At 38.4% G+C, this 15,461-nt stretch overlaps 1 protein-coding gene and 1 non-coding gene across 4 annotated transcripts in view; both read right to left on the minus strand.

The window, feature by feature from the left end:
* The window catches only part of LOC132143406 (interferon-induced protein 44-like), a 58,888-nt gene that overhangs the window by 21,838 nt on the left and 21,589 nt on the right, over positions 1-15,461 (minus strand). The gene's annotated exons all lie outside the window — the stretch shown is intronic.
* On the minus strand, positions 4,050-4,135 carry LOC132144359 (small nucleolar RNA SNORD60). The gene has a single exon (XR_009434350.1). It is a non-coding gene; the product is annotated as a small nucleolar RNA SNORD60 (small nucleolar RNA).

Below are 15,461 nucleotides of genomic sequence, written 5' to 3' on the forward strand. Positions count from 1 at the left end.
AGTCAACAAGTGCTGAAACTTATGGACCCCACAAAAAGACAGTTGAGTTAATCTTTTATGTTGGCTTAATGTTTTCTGACAATCACTTGAGGAGTTTCTAGAACAAGAAAATGTCTAAATGGATTCAATCCAAATGTATGTACCGTATATTGCCTTTTCCAAATATCAATAATAGGCGAATCTGATTCACTCTATCGGGTCTGTATTATTATTTTTTTTTTATTAAAATCATATTTTGGGCAGTTTTTCAATTTTTTTCCCGCAAGAATATCAGGCTTTTAAGTAGATTGACAGTTTTACTTTAAAAAAAAAAACACATCAAAACCAATAAATAAATCAAGGAAAGTCACGTCGTCAAGCCATGAAGACATTAACTGAGCCTAAACGATGTTCATTTGAAAGCATTTGCGCCAGTCCAGCATCACTCAGTGTCTCTTCCCATAAGCACATCCTCACGAAGCCAGGAATAATTAACGATCTGATCCAGATGTCGACTGCACGTACACGGTTACGGTATTGAATCCTCGAGAGCTTTATCTCAGCCTCCACGTTCACGGTCGAATTTGAACCATAGTAGCAATTGTTCGTTAATACACATCAAAAATCCATCTTTTTCTACCACTCCGTATAACATCAGTCAGACAACACACCAATCTGTTCAGGGAACGTAGCGATTTTTTAAATTGATAATCCACGATGCTCGTTTATAGGAAATTACAATCGTATGAACATAATAGTTCCCAGATTCGACACATGTACGTTTAATGACAAATACATTACGAGACAACATAAAGCATTCTTTGTTGCAGCTGGATATCATGCACAACGCCAGAATGAGAGACAATAACTACGGCGTTATTTCCCTGTCAAATGTCGAGAGCGCATAATTGTAGCGCGTAAGTACATTAATATAATGCGCGAGCGTGAATCTTGGCAACAACCAGTGCCGGCCCGTCCAACAGGCGATATAGGCGGTCGCCTGGGACCCCTCTTTGATTTCAGGGCCCCGCGAATGTTGTCACGCATTCTTAATAGTTTTTTTTTTCAAATGATCACATTTAGTATGAATAATCATGTGTCCAAATTGATAAACAGAGGTTGTTACAGGTAATAAAATATACACTTAAATATTGAAATTGTATTTTATTTGCTCTCTTCTCACTGTTTTTACACCAGTGGGCTCAATTTTTTTTTATCTCGCCTAGGGCCCCACAACCCTTCGGGCCGGCACTGGCAACAACAACGAATCAGAAATAGGCTTCAACGACTGACCAATGAAAACGCGACATCGTACATGGAATCTTATTGGTTGATATTGAACCGCACATGGAACACATGGAATAAGTTCACTGAAGTTCAATCAAGACGATACATTTGACATATTTAACATCAAAACAAATAAAACTGGTTACCTGAGATCGTCGATTCGGCGGATCCATCTTGGCTCGTCTTGACTGAACGTCAGTGAATTTTTGCCATGTTATCATTGATGATCAGCTGACTTTCCAAGACCACATTGCTAAAACTGTCCGATTCTGCAGATTTGCTTTATTCAACATCAAGAAGATCAAGCCCTTTCTTTCAGAACATGCTGCACAACTCCTTGTTCAAGCTCTTGTTCTGTCCAGGCTGGACTATTGCAACGCCCTCTTGGCAGGTCTTCCAAACAGTTCTATAAAACCTTTACAATTAATCCAGAACGCAGCAGCAAGATTAATTTAACTAACTAATAACTAACACAAAAGAATACACGTAACACCTCTGTTTATCAATTTGCACTGGCTTCCAGTAGCTGCTCGAATAAAATTCAAGGCATTGATGTTTGCCTACAAAACTACCACTGGCTCTACACCCATTTACCTAAATTTGTTACTTCAGACTTATGTGCCCTCTAGAATCTTTTGTTCTGGAAGTGAACGTCGCTTGATTGTGCCATCCCAAAGAAGCACAGTCACTTTTACAGTCTTTAAAATTAAATGTTCCCTCCTGGTGGAATGACCTCCCCAACTCAATCCGAGCAGCGGAGTCCTTAGCCATCTTCAAGAATCGACTTAAAACCAATCTGTTCTATCTTTATTTCACCCTCTAACACTCACTATTCTAATTCTATTCTTAAAAAAAATCTAACTACTTTTCTAATATTTTTGTTTTCTATTTTCTTTTCATTTATTATGCAGTTGTGTGTGTATGTATGTATGTGTGTGTATGTATGTATATATATATATATGTACAGTATATTTACATTTATTCATTTAGCTGACGCTTTTATCCAAAGCGACTTACAATTGCTATATATATGTCAGAGGTCGCACGCCTCTGGAGCAACTAGGGGTTAAGGCCCAATCTCATTTCTCTGTCTTACCCCTTCCCCTTACCACTTTGTCTGCGTCTTCCCCTTGCTTCTCGATACCGAGTGAAGGGGGGTAGGGGTAGAGCGTTTCCACTAAGAAATGAGACGCCACTCGATTGCCGTTTGCGTCATCTTCCCTTGCCACTATCTGGCTGCTACGTCAACAGAGGCGACAAGCATTGACATAAACAAACGAAGATGCCGTCGTCTCAGGTTGTGATGTCGATTTCCTGGGCTCTCTTTATCTTTGCACGCTTGTGTGCCATCAATCAAAGACACCGTAGAAGAAGATTGTGTCCACCGGTCAAATCAATCAAGGAATAACGAGTAATGTCACGAAAATTCACTTCACACTAATTTCACCTAAAAAACATAATATGAAGTGTCATGTCAAGGATACAGATAAAAATTAACGTTAGCTTAGCTCGACAAATATAGCTGCTAGCTAGCGGTTAACTAGCGATTCAAAACAAAAACATTACAATTAAAATCGCTTAAACATTGTATTAAAGTATCCTAAAACACGAGTGTCATAATTATAATGTCAATTAAACTGATGAAAATACATTTGTGCGACTCCTTCACAGTACGACGCTCAGCCATAAAAAAAGCTTGATGTTGGCACTTCTTGAAAAAATTATACGTTGTTACCCCTCTCTTTCAAGTGTGGTCCTCCGCAAACTTCGTTTCAAGGGCAATGTAGCCCTTCGCCTTGGCCCTAGCCCTTGATCAGAATGAGAATTGAGACGCCACTTCCCCTCACATGAACGCGCAAAACCGAGGGGGAGGGGTAAGGGTAAGGGCTAAGACAGAGAAATGAGACGCAGCCTAAGTGTCTTGCTCAGGGACACATTGGTGTCACACAGTGGATTCGAACCCGGGTCTCTCACACCAAAGTCATGTGTCTTATCGATGTGTCTACGCCAACACCACCCAACACCAACACCAGTATATATATGTATAATGTGTATATATATATGTATATATATGTGTGTATATACATGTATATATATGTGTGTATATATATATATATATATATATACATATACATTTACATGTATAATACACACACATATACATATATATACACACATACATATATATACACATATATACACATATATACACACACATATACACATGTGTGTGTATGTATATATATATATATATATATATATATATATATATATATATATATATATATATATATACATGCTTGTGTGTGTGTGTGTGTGTGTGTGTAAAGACTTCTAACACAGCTTGCTCTATCCTTTTTTTTTATTCACCTGCTAAAAACAAGTCACTACCAGGGTATCATACATACACCGGATTATTGGATTGAAAAAAAAAAGTGGGTAGAAAAGTGAAAGGGTCTCACCTCTCACAAAGACATCTTCCCAGTTGGGAACTTCATGCTTACCATCAGTGAAAGCTGACAGACACAAAAGGAACATTAGTAATGAGCATCAAACCTTAAAATGCAAGACACCACAAGTCAAAGTTTAAAAATTTTGACCAACAAACTTCCATGTATATTGTTGGGAGTTGTTAAGTGGGATTCAATTGCACACAAAATGGGCGGTGCTTATTCACGTTTGGACATCACATGGTAGCCCAATTCAAAAGTTATAGAACCACAATACATTAACTATGGCGATATATATTGTATCAAACTCACAAAAGCACATGTTAATTAAAAGAGCCTCAGACTAGAAATTATAATCAGCTGCTGTAATACAGCGTTCATACGAGGTGTCAGAAAAGTATTAGAAGTCATCAGCGGCTCCAAGTCACATTTACTCAAGACCGAGTTTATGGACCAAGCTTAATTCAATCAATCTCATCAATTGTTTAATATGCAGTTCATGTGTAAATCCAACTCAAGCATCTCAAACTAAGATCTTGAGGGAGATCCGGCAGTTTAACGTAACCACACGCAACAAACAGATCTTAAATTTAGAAATCAATAGTAAATCGTTACAGTAAATTATCATAGCCTTCTTAAGCGAGCGTTGAGGTTTGAAAACTAAACTGAAAGCAATGGAAGAGTGCTTACACGCTCGTAATCATAAAGCGACTTTCTGAAGAAGAGGGCATGTTGTAGCGCTGCATTCTCCTCAAACAAAAGTTCGCTGAACAAAAAGGGAAGGCTAGTTTTGTCCCATGGTTTTTATAAGAAGTCTTCTTTGTGACCTCCACCAGCGTATCAAAGACGCGTTCAAAGCTCATGTATGCCCTCTGCTGGTTGGCTTGAATCCCAAAATAACAAGTAACCAGTAACAAGCAACTTCTCTCGCCATTTGTTCCATATATTTATATGGCTTTTTATTCTATTACATTTTCTATTACATAACTATTAACGTATATATGATATTCAGCCTTTGTTGTGGAAATCTGTTTGTAGCCAAATTCCTTGACACTTCTGTGTGTGGTGGCTCTTGATGCCTTGACACCAGCCTCAGTGCATTCCTTGTGAAGTTCTCAAAAATTCTTGAATCCAGTTTGCTTGACAATCCTCGTTAGGCTGCGGTTCTCTTTTTCGTTCCACTCAACTTTCTTTTAACATGGATACAGCACTCTGTGAACAGCCAGCTTATTGGCAATGAATTTTTGTGACTTACACTCCTTGTGCAGGGGGTCAATGATTGTCAGAGACCATTTTTTTCAGGTGTTTTGTGTTGAATAGCTGACTGGCATGTCATCATATTCTAATTTGTTGAGATCGTGAATTGGTGGGTTTTTGTTAAATGTGAGCCAAAATCATCACAATTAAAAGAACCAAAAACTTAAACTACTTCAGCCTGTGTGCATTGAATTTATTAAATACATGAGTTTCACAATTTGAGTTGAATTAAATAAATGAACTTTCCTCGACATTCTAACTTATTGAGAAGCACCTGTATTTGTGAACATTTTTGAGACCCAAGTGTGGGTCAACATTTCTGGGTCTTTTGTCAAATACATGCAGCTATAGGCAAATACCTACGTTTTGAGGTAAAATCTGATCCCTATCATCTGAATAATCTAGTGCTCTAGAGGAGATCCGTCCCAGAAAGGCGCTATCGATTGAGTTAATAAAGCTGGACTTTCCTGCTCGAATTGGTCCAGCTACCAGGATCTTGATTTCCTTTACATGTGGATGACTCGGACAGAAGTTTTCCAGCTTTTCTTTAAGGTCTTCTTTCTGTCTGTTAAAATAAAACACATGTTTCGTTATTTTGTTATGTCTGGAATAGAATCACCATATTCTGCTTACTTTAATGAAATAATTTATCACTTATTTCCTATAAGAAGTAACAATGATTCATCATGCTATACCTGACTTATCTAAATGATCCATTAAACAATTATTTCCCCCCTCAGGCTATGCACCTGAACAATAAATTCTTCATCTCTAAATAGCTTGTTTGCACATTTATAATTCTTATAATAAAGAATAAATCTTGCACATTTTTTTCCTTTATTTTTATCACCATATAGTATTTTTGTTTTACTTTTTAATTTGTATTTTCTTTATTATTATTATTATTATTATTATTATTATTATTATTATACAGTAACTTACCCCCAGTCAAATTTCCTCCATGGTTTATCCAGTTCTTTGGAAAAATATGTAGGTCATATATAACAGTTAACAACAGTTACATAATAGCATGACTCTGAGAATATATATGTGTATAGATATTTAAAAATAAAATGTGGTAAAAAAGATCCTCTCACCTGGATTTTGTGGGTGTGGTGATGGTGGCCGTGACACTGGTGTTGACTCTGATGATCCCATTTTTTTTTCTCTTCAATATATTTATAGACGGTTTCACCGGGCGCACGCACCTGGCCCTAAGTTAACTTCCAGTCTGTGTTGTGCTGTGCCTTCTACAAACGTAGTTAAAGTCAAGGTGATGAGTAGACTGAAGTTGGGATCAGGTGGTTGTGCTGTGGAATGTGTTTCCCATACATTTATTTATATTTGGAGACTCGCCACGATTTTAAAACTGATAGATTTTCAAAAAGGCTTCGTTGAATAAACATGAGTAATGTTACGTACTGCACGTTTAATAATAATAATAATTCCTTACATTTATATGTTTAAATATCAAAACGAGGCACGGGTGTTTTTATGTCACTATATCTGAAGGAAGACTTGCATGTTATATGCCTGATAACGCAGCGTTTGTAAGCGTAGCTCTGCTTTGTTTACAGCTGTTACTGGGGAAACCTCTATTTCTCTGGCTTTATGCATCTCCTGCTCGGAAATAATTAATTTGCATTTTCATTAAGCCTGATTTATGCAGCAAATATATATTGTTTCTTATAAAAAAAAAAAAAATCTACTCTAGAGGCAGGGCCGTATTAAGAAAGTGTGGTGCCCCTGGGTACTATACCTCAAAAGGCAACCCCCCCCCCCCCCCCCAGACATAATTAAGGTGATTTCTCAAATGTATTTTATTAACTTGTCCAACTACCGTGTTTTTCGGACTATAAGTCGCACCTAAGTATAAGTCGCGTCAGTCCAAAAATATGTCATGACAAGGAAAAAAACATATATAAGTCGCACTGGACTATAAGTCACATTTATTTAGAACCAAGAAACAAGAGAAAACATGGTAACACTTTAGAATACTGTTTCTTACTTACTACATAACTAATAAGGGATTATTGAAGAACTATCAGGTGATTATTCATTAACACTTAACCCACTGTTAAAGGTGCCATCTGTCATATCTGGCAAAAAAACCAAGTCAAACTCCACATTCCATACCAGATGGGGGCAGTATGCCTCAATAAAGTGAATTGGTCTACTCTAGAGTAACAAATGAGAAACGGCATAGTCTCTATGCTCCGCCCCTGCCTTCACAACAACCCTAGAGCATAGCCGAAGCCTATAAGACAGCGGTTCTCAATTGCAGTCCTCGCACCCCACTGCTCTGCACATTTTGAACGTTTCTCTTAGAGCTTCAGACATTTGTTCTATTCGAATATAAGTGCCCTGCGAAGTGGACATCACAGGATATTCAGCCATGATTCCAGTTCGAAGTGAACGTAGCTATATGTTCCAATCAAAGTGCATTGAAGTGTGCAAGACGTGGATTTAAATTGTATTGATTTATAGAGGTATATGATGTCACAGTTGTCCATGTTTAAAGACGCTGCACAGCACAAATCAGTGAATGAATGTTTTGATGTGAGGTAAACTTCAACAGATTTCCCCTGCTCAGAGAGTACGGAGCAATGAACATTTGAAAAACAGTTCATGCACGGAGTTCATTTCTAACGAGCTGATTATCTGAATCAGGTGTGTTAACAAAGAGAAACGTGCAAAATATGCAGAGCAGTCGCACGCGAGGACTGGAATTGAAAATCGCTGCTATAAGAGGACGTTTTGCCTCCAGAGGAACGTTGGGTGATGACAAGTGATTTTGAAACATGACATCTTCAAGCTACTCACCTTCACCTTTACCAGTGAATATGTTCATATTCGTTTTGTTCATATTACATTGAGTTGTAAATACACATTATTGGAATTAAATTAATTTGACAGACAGCATTCTGTCAACATCATTGGTCAACATCAGACAGCTGATGTTGACCAAGCTAGCGCCAACCAACGTAACCAGAGCTGCCAACTCTCAAGCATTCACCGTGAGACACACGCAATTGACTCTTTTCACACGCTTTCACGCCACACATCAATTTTCTCACGTACAAAAAAACCACGAAGCAAAGAGGACACAGAGACCAACAGACTAGACAGAGCAGGTTACTTATGATATAAAAAAATGAGTAAGTTATAATTAGTTAATTATCAAACGCAGCTACGGTTAGCCATCGCTAACATTAGCACGTTTATAGAACAGCCTTCGATACATTTCTATGTTATAACTTCCCGAAAAAAAATACACAAACATATAAAACAAACTTCTAGCGAAATACTAACAGCATCTAACTTACCAATCCAAAAGAAATGTTGCAAGTTCGGTGTCGGACCTCATTTCTTTCAAGTCCATCAGTTGTCTCCAGCGATTGAAAGCAGTGCCGATGTTTACTCTGGTTCGGCTCCTTTTCTTATCGGATTTGATTTGTGATTCCGAGCGCGGTTGTTTCCCTGTAGCGGGTGGTGGTCTCTTGCCAAGGGCTTAACTCATCCTTCCGCTCTCTTCCCTGAACTGAGTGGTAGTGGGCTGTACTTTCCACATGATTGACATCAGGTTAGATTACGCCCACAAGCCGTGCGAGTTATTCGTGTATTGCAGGTTGGCTGGTGGTTATGTTGCCCGCATACCGCCTCCCATGGCCGAAACTGGTATTACGACACCTGTCGGGCTGGGGCTAGTAATGCTACTGCTAATTAAGGTTGATATCTCTGCAGCACTATAACTTTACATTTTTTTTAATGACATCATCGCCCTTATTTCTTCTCATACTTTTGATGCGTGTAGGTCATTTTTTGAATATTTTTAGCTGAATTTTTGCACATGGCACCTTTAACTACTAGAAGATGTGTTAATTAATCAGTATGTAATATAATTTTATGATTATCTTAAGTAACAGTTAGATAATCAATAACTAATGTATTCTGTCATACCTCCTTAAGAACTACTATTAATTATCTACTAGTTAGGGTTCAAGAAAAATAACTATGAAGTAACTACTAATGAACAGTTTTACAGAATTACATTGAATTGTGACCCTTTCATATTAAAGTTATTAGCAATATTAGTAGTAGTATGGAAATGCAATATTAATAAATGCAATACATTTTATAGAGGTTTTGCCTATGTAGTAAATTGTTTTGTGAGTATAGAGGTTTGAAATCTTGAGATATGCAATGGCTTACACTAATAACTGTCTAATATTATACCAAGCAGCTAATCCCATTTGTAGTGTCCATTGTCAGCCCAGCAACACGGTTCAATAAATCCACTTCAGAAACGTTGTTGAAATAAAAGATGAAAATGTCCGTTTTTATTCCTTGGTTTCAAATTTACAAAAAAAAAAAAAAAAAATGAGCTGACTAATACACTTATTCTATAGTTGCTAATGAAATAAAAGATTACTAATAAAAGTATCTAGAAGTTAGCAGTTAGCAGGTAAGAAAACCGTTCGCTTCCACAGCTTTCAAGATCTGAATAACATAATGAGAATCAACGTAATATTTGGACTTTTCTTAAAGAGGCAGTACACTATTTTACAAATATGTACCAAATCCTATAAACACATGAATTCTAAGATGCTTTTAACCTTTTAAGTAGTATTTAACATTTTAACCATTACATGAACTTCTAAATGAAATTATTTACTTTTTTAACATCAATTCTTATTCACATTACTATGAATTGTACTTTGGCCTCTACATACCCGGCCCCTAATTGCCTTTTATCCTAGAAGCAATTATAACTTTAAATGTCTTTCTTTTGAGTAAAACTCAGTTACAGTCCTTCTCATACTGCTTCCTGAAGTAAGCAGAGTTTAGTTATCGGCCTCTCAAGTTCATTCGTCTTTGTTTTGACTCGAACCTTGCGGACCACTCCATGCTCGTCCTCCATAGTCTTAACGATTCTTCCCATCACCCATGATCCCCTGGGGGCTGATTCATCGACAATCAAGACTACATCTCCTGGGATGAAGTTCCATGATGGATGGTTCCATTTCTGTCTCTTCTGGAGTTGAGGCAGATATTCCTTGGTCCAGCGCTTCCAGAATAGATCGCTCATATACTGTACTTGCCTCCATCTTTTACGCGCATAAGTATCATCCTTATTGAAGAGTCCTGGTGGTAAGTTGGGGTTAGTCTTGAGCAGGAGTAAGTGTTGTGGGGTAAGAGCTTCCAGATCATTAATATCATTGGAAGGCATGGTAATAGGCCTACTATTCAGAATGGCTTCACATTCACAGAAGAACGTCTGAAGACCTTCCTCATCCAAATTTTGTTCTCTCAGTGTAGCACCCATGATTTTCCTGATGGAGCGGATAATTCTCTCCCACACCCCTCCATGGTGGGATCCGGATGGTGGATTGAATAACCATCTGATGTCACGTTGGAGCAAGCTGTTCTCGATTTGTGAAGTATTCCACTCCTTTATTGCCTTTCTGAGCTCATGATCAGCTCCAACAAAGTTGGTCCCATTATCAGATCTCATCTCCTTTACCTGACCTCTTCTTGCAATGAAACGACGCAGAGCTTGAATAAAGGAGTCTGTTTCCAATGATGTTGCCATTTCTACAACCCGAATTCAGGAAAAGTTGGGACGTTTTTTAAATTTTAATAAAATGAAAACTAAAGGAATTTCAAATCACATGAGCCAATATTTTATTCACAATAGAACATAGATAACGTAGCAAATGTTTAAACTGAGAAATTTTACACTTTTATCCACTTAATTAGCTCATTTAAAATTTAATGCCTGCTACAGGTCTCAAAAAAGTTGGCACGGGGGCAACAAATGGCTAAAAAAGCAAGCAGTTTTGAAAAGATTCAGCTGGGAGAACATCTAGTGATTAATTAAGTTAATTGATATCAGGTCTGTAACATGATTAGCTATAAAAGCTTTGTCTTAGAGAATCAGAGTCTCTCAGAAGTAAAGATGGGCAGAGGCTCTCCAATCTGTGAAAGACTGCAGAAAATTTTTTTGAAAACTTTAAAAACAATGTTCCTCAACGTCAAATTGCAAAGGCTTTGCAAATCTCATCATCTACAGTGCATAACATCATCAAAAGATTCAGAGAAACTGGAGAAATCTCTGTGCATAAGGGAAAAGGCCGGAGACCTTTATTGGATGCCCGTGGTCTTCGGGCTCTCAGACGACACTGCATCACTCATCGGCATGATTGTGTCAATGACATTACTAAATGGGCCCAGGAATACTTTCAGAAACCACTGTCGGTAAACACAATCCGCCGTGCCATCAGCAGATGCCAACTAAAGCTCTATCATGCAAAAAGGAAGCCATATGTGAACATGGTCCAGAAGCGCCGTCGTGTCCTGTGGGCCAAGGCTCATTTAAAATGGACTATTTCAAAGTGGAATAGTGTTTTATGGTCAGACGAGTCCAAATTTGACATTCTTGTTGGAAATCACGGACGCCGTGTCCTCCGAGCTAAAGAGGAGGGAGACCTTCCAGCATGTTATCAGCGTTCAGTTCAAAAGCCAGCAACTCTGATGGTATGGGGGTGCATAAGTGCATACGGTATGGGCAGCTTGCATGTTTTGGAAGGCTCTGTGAATGCTGAAAGGTATATAAAGGTTTTAGAGCAACATATGCTTCCCTCCAAACAACGTCTATTTCAGGGAAGGCCTTGTTTATTTCAGCAGGACAATGCAAAACCACATACTGCAGCTATAACCAGTGTTGGGAAGGTTACTTTGGAAATGTAATAGGTTACAGATTACAAGTTATCCTATTTAAAATGTAATAGTAGTGTAACTTTTTTAATTACTTTAATAAAGTAATGTAACTAATTACTTTTGAGTACATTTTGATTACTTTTATACATTTCTAATGAATGTTAATTTGCAACTGTTAATCATCTTCAACCATTTTACACCATGCAGGTTTAACCTTAAAGTAGTGCTCAATACTGTCAGACTTTCACCATCCTTCATCACCTGAATTAAGATGATCAAATTTGAACACATCCACCACACAATCAGACTTTATTACTGCCTTTTACTTAGAGATTGATCTGAAGTTCAAAGCAGATTTAAAATCAAAAGAAATAGTTTATAGATACTGTTTTTGAAACCAAATCTTTGCAACTACAGGCATCTAACTGCATCTAACAATGGTTTGGGGCAAAATAGTTAATAAAAAAATAAAAGCATATACATCAACTCAAATACGGTTATCTAATAAGCATGTGTCCTATTTTGTGTACTAAACTCCTGAAACATTGGTGTCTTTTTGAAACACTGCTGTCTCTTTGTATATGATATGATGATAGTTTCTCAAAATAAGTAAAAAATGCTCATGAAGTGACTTTTCTAGAGATTAATTTCCATGAGGGGCGGACTGGGAAAAAAAATACGCTGGGAAATCTCACACTCATACACCACATTTTTTTTTGGACCTGACATGAAAAAGATTTGAATCCTTAGGTTGGGGGACTTTAATTAATGGGCAACGTAATTAAGAGTTCTCTCCTGAACTGCACCTTCACTTCCATTATCCACCCATCTCTCTCATGACTTTAATACTGAAGATTTTTATTTGACCATGTTTTGTAAGTGCAATTTTGTTTTTTTGGCAAATGAATTACCACTTGTATTTATTTTTACTACAAATTCCATGGTTAAACTACGGTTATTGCCATACCATAGGCATTAATTTTCCTAAAGGTTGTGTTTTTGTATGCACTAGCTCCCCCTAAACCTATGATAAAATATGATGATTTGTCTGCTAACTTACTACTGTAACATTACAATAGATAATAATGACGTCGTTTATACAGTATTTTGAGTGATTGCGAGCAATGTGCTGCTGCTGCTGCTTGACTAAGTAAACAAAGACAAAACTACAATAGCATATTTACAGATGAAACTGACCTGCACCTGAAACCCTGAACAGAAGTGTCGCTTCTCTGCTCCAGCTGTGCGCTTACACAGTTCACTCCGGTCTCTCTCTCTCGCATTGATTACTCTGAGTCTGATCCAAACCGTTTGGCGGAGGCGCAGAGAGCGCACGAGCCCAACCATTGCCAGTCACGACTAACCGATTCATGATTTATTAGAGATTTAATTATCGAATGGCGGATTCGGAAATAATCGCTTTAGTATATTCGGCCTGCAATTATACAATAACAATATTAAAGTAGAGGGCCAAATCGTCTGCCAGGCCACCGGGAATAGTCCCGGTTCTCCCTATGTCCAGTCAGCGCCTGATTTCCACAGACACGCAGAATGTGCAGGATTCATATTCAGTCTTTTTGCGGCTTAATATTCACAGATATCAGTCCATATCGGGTTTTGATTCAAGTGTACTGACCTACTTTTGATTTATTCGTCCAAAATGTGGCATATTGCGTCCGCGTTATAGGCTGAATTCCATTTTTATGACTGGATTCTACGAATGTGTTTTCCGCGTCTCGGAGATTATGGGCCATATGTCTTAGTGCAATTTGGGAAAGAAATAAACTGTATTTGGATGTGTGTAAATATTCAAATGTAATCCTCTTTGTAATCGTTACAATTTTCATAAGTAACTGTAATTTAATTACTCATTTTTTCTTAGTAACTGTAACTGATTACTGTTACATTTATTTTGTAATTAAATTACGTAACGCCGTTACATGTAACTAGTTACTCCCCAACACTGGCTATAACAACAGCATGGCTTCGTCGTAGAAGAGTCCGGGTGCTAACCTGGCCTGCCTGCAGTCCAGATCTTTCACCTATAGAGAACATTTGGCGCATCATTAAACGAAAAATACGTCAAAGACGACCACGAACTCTTCAGCAGCTGGAAATCTATATAAAGCAAGAATGGGACCAAATTTCAACAGCAAAACTCCAGCAACTCATAGCCTCAATGCCCAGACGTCTTCAAACTGTTTTGAAAAGAAAAGGAGATGCTACACCATGGTAAACATGCCCCGTCCCAACTATTTTGAGACCTGTAGCAGAAATCAAAATTGAAATGAGCTCATTTTGTGCATAAAATTGTAAACTTTCTCAGTTTAAACATTTGCTATGTTATCTATGTTCTATTGTGAATAAAATATTGGCTCATGTGATTTGAAAGTCTTTTAGTTTTCATTTTATTAAAATTTAAAAAACGTCCCAACTTTTCCGGAATTCGGGTTGTATGTGGACCGCACGACATGCAAGGCAGGTAAATATCACCCCATATCTTTTTACAGATGATCTTCCACGTTCCACTTCCACTCCAGTTCTGGTGAAGGGTGGTTCGTCTGGTACAACTGTTTCTTGGTAAATCCGCCATCATTTGTGTGCCTGATGCATCATGTTGTCTTCGACAGGTAGTACACCGTGACAGCATTCTTCTGATTGACGAGAGAGCATCGATAATCCAGTACTTTTGACGTACATGAGACAAGACATGATTACGTCCACTGTGTCCCAGCCGCTCATGTGAATCTTGGAGAATCAGATCAGCCACACGATGGTTCTTAGGCAGAATTATCGGGTGCCTGGCTTCGGCTGGCATGGATGCCCGACTGAGCCACCCTCCAACTCGAAGGATTCCCTCTTCAAGTTGTGGATTCAGTCTGAAGATTTGACTACTCTTCTTGATGGAGTCCTTTCTACGAAGAGCAGATATCTCTTCTTGGAAACTACTTTGCTGACAATGGCTGATGATATCCGTCTCAGTCGCAGATTGTCCACAGTAAGGTAAGTCTGTTTGAGACTCTTTTTATAGCTCAACATCTCCCTGTCCACCCGTTGTTGATCACTGTACAATCCATTCATCTCCTTTCTCTTCCTTGACAGGTTTACCAGGGTTCCTTTGAGTCATGTGAGCCACGCCACAGCCTTCTTGAGGTGTATCCATGAAGAATAGTATCCAATTAGTTGTTGCATTGCATCAGTGCTTTCTTCTGCTGTTGTAGCATTGACAAGTATGCCTTTTTTGACCTCAGGATCTTCAGCCGTGAGCTCTTCTAGGCAATCGTGCTTGTCTGACCATTCCCTTTCAGGTTTACTGAGGAAGACAGGCCCTGCAATCCAAACTTCGTTCTTCATGAAGACACTAACCTTTTGTCCCCTGGAGGCGCAATCAGCAGGATTCAACTGAGTGTTGACGTAGCTCCATTGCTGCACTTTTGATGCTTGCAAGATTATGGCAATCCTGTTCGCCACAAATGTCTTAAATCTGATGTTCTCATTTGCTAAGTACTTGAGTACGGCAGTACTGTCGGTCCAAAACCTGGAATCTGACAGTGGCAACTGTAGTTCTTTCTTCAGCATGACATCTACCTTCACAGCTAAGGCAGCCGCCGTCAGCTCCATCCGCGGGATAGTTGGTGGTTTGAGAGGGGCAACCCTTGCCTTTCCCAAGACAAATGAGCAGAGTATTTGATTGCTACTGTTCTTCTGGACTAAGTAAGTAACAGTACCGTAGCCTGTTTCGCACGCGTCACAAAACTGATGCAACCA

Source organism: Carassius carassius, chromosome 7 (genome assembly GCF_963082965.1).
Source record: "Carassius carassius chromosome 7, fCarCar2.1, whole genome shotgun sequence".
NCBI lineage: Eukaryota > Metazoa > Chordata > Actinopteri > Cypriniformes > Cyprinidae > Carassius > Carassius carassius.